Below are 2,719 nucleotides of genomic sequence, written 5' to 3'. Positions count from 1 at the left end.
AAACTTCGAGACTGAGCTCTTTCGTTTCCTTTGTACGAGGCTCGCTCTTTCCGCTTTCCAGTTTCTTTTTGGATGAAATACTTTTCATGCAATTGTTCCCAATATGCATCTGAGTACCGTGCATTACCAACATTGTCAAACATGAAAACATAGCAAGCAAAGCAATAATACATAGTAAGGAAACAAATAAGTTCAGTAGATAGATAAGTAAAGCAAGGAAAATCTAATTCAGGCCGACTTGGGTAATATTATAACAACTTGTTGTTTGCATAAGGGATATGACATCAGTGAGCTATTCATAAGAATAAATGTGCCTACGAACCTGATGAATTACGACAAAGTGAAAACTCTAAAAAAGAGAAATGATTGAAATAGACTCAAAAAAGTCAAACACGAATTATTGAAGTCAAGTGTCGAACCACGATAGGGTCCCCAACGTCATTTTGTTATTTTTATATTTAAATCTCATCTAAACTGACACTAATCAATCCCTCGTGCATCTTTTAAAAAAAATTACTTCAGGAATGAAATTTGCCAGGACCTCATAAAAAAAAAAATATGATCTTATTTTTCTTATTATATTCCTTGTACACTCCTACATGTAAAAATTAGATAAGATACAATTTGTAGTTACCTAGGCTTCATTTCATATAGGTCATCCATGAATTTCATGAAGATTAAACATCGAATCCTTTGTCAAATCGAGGTATTCGACTTCTAACTAATGATGAGAAGAGTTTTCCTTTCTCACTTATATTCTAGAAATAAAAAGTTAAAACTTTTAACTTTTGATTTATGATCCAAGTTTATTTTGGGAGTAAAAATTTGTTTCAAAAATAGAAAAAATGAAATTGCGTTAGTAAATGGATTTATATTCTAAACCTATTCCTGGAAATATAAAAACAAAATAGTTATAATGCATGCTCTTAATACCAAAGATGCCCCATGACAGAACCAATCTTTTCCCCAAGGTATGGGTAAAATCACTACACTTGTGTATTCTTTCAGGACTATTTTCAGGAATATAAATTGTTTGTCTTCGACAATCCCGGCACAATTCCGGTTGAGTGGGTTGGGGAATTGCTGCACCTTGTAAGGATTAGTCGGGTAATAAAAAGCTCCAAACAAAGCTCCAAACACTACTATTGGAAGAAGGGTAAAAATCCCCACCAAAAAAAGAAAATTACATATACAACGTCTTCGACGGTTTCCTGGTTTCAAAACAACCGTGAATGAAAGTGCACGTAAATCCTATGACGTGATTCGAGTGGCCTGCGATTTTCTCCTTCACCTTTTGAGTATGCGAAATTGATAATTTCATACAAGACCGCTTGCACACACCAAATGCTTCAGGAGGAAAATATAGGTGGCTCTTTCCTTTACGAAGATCGCTCACGTCAGTCATTCTTTAGCATGCATATTTTTATTATTATTTTTCTTTTATTAGACAGTTCACTTTTAAGTAAGTAAACTGAAGAGTCCATAGAATAACTTATGTACCTCGTTAATCAGGTAAGACATAAGCGTGATCCAAATCTTAAAGTGTTTTGCTAATATAACAATCTTTGGATTACTGTGTTATTAGCCATAAATTCTTGAAAGAGTGAACCCTCTAACAATTTTTTATTATCTGTTATTATTATTTTTTTTTTGGCCTGAAACAGGTTATTCTTATAGTAAATTATCTCAATCTTAAATGGGTATTTTGAAATTATTTGCCTAGTTCACACTCATAAGTCCATTCCATGTTCTGTAAATTAGGAAAAATTGTCTAAAAGTTCTAAACTTATTGCACTCTTGCCAATTCAATCTTAAATCATTTAATTTTGTCAATTAAATTTTAAACATTTTCACATTTTATTAATTGAGTTGATTCGGCCAATTTGGGAGAAATCATTGATGTGGATGTTGGCCGTCCTATATGGTATGGTTGATGCCGACGTTGATAATTTTAATAATTTTTCGAATTTATTTATTTCTTTTTGATTTAGTTTTGAGTTTCTTTTTTCCTTCTCTTCCCCTTTGCTTTTTTCTTATGGTGGTCAATGAGGGTCGTCAAGCTATGGGTGAGGGCCAAGACATCCATGTTGACTATAGTCAAAAGGGTTGAGGCCTCACCCAAATCTAGGTGAAGCCATCATTGCTGCAAGTGAGGCTAGCCTTGCCTTGGATTAGGCTTGTCGACGGTTATGATGGTTTGAGTGAGGGCAACCTTACCAGTTGTTGGCAATGTAGCCTGGCCCAGATTTAGGTGAGGCTACTTAGACCATGATTTTAGCAAATTCATGAAGGATGAGATTGTGGAAGAATACGTTTGGTTAAGGAATTTGGTTGATCAGACAATGCGAGAGATAGCTACAAAGTAGAGGATCTTGGTGAGGACCATGAGTGGTTATGGAGGTGGTAGCGAAGAGCGCGAGTGTGGATCTATGTTAAGCCTTACTTGGAGAAGTAGGTCTTGGCGAGGGAACTCAAAGCTTGAGCCCTAGTAGGCTCAAGCTCAGCCACAACATGGAGCTCAAGTTAGACTCCTTGAACTTGTTGCCAAGGTTTCTCCTCACTTGTGGTTGGCAAGGTTGGCCTCGCCTAGATCATTGTGGCCATAGGCAAGGCTGTCTTGCCCAGATTTGGATGAGGCTAGCTTGCTCATGGTGGCAATAGCCTTGCCCATATTTGGGTGAGGCCAAGCAAGGCTCCTACCCTCTCATTCACAACTAGC

Source organism: Eucalyptus grandis, chromosome 1 (assembly GCF_016545825.1).
Source record: "Eucalyptus grandis isolate ANBG69807.140 chromosome 1, ASM1654582v1, whole genome shotgun sequence".
NCBI classification, from domain to species: Eukaryota; Viridiplantae; Streptophyta; class Magnoliopsida; order Myrtales; family Myrtaceae; genus Eucalyptus; species Eucalyptus grandis.
This window is presented reverse-complemented; position numbering follows the sequence as displayed.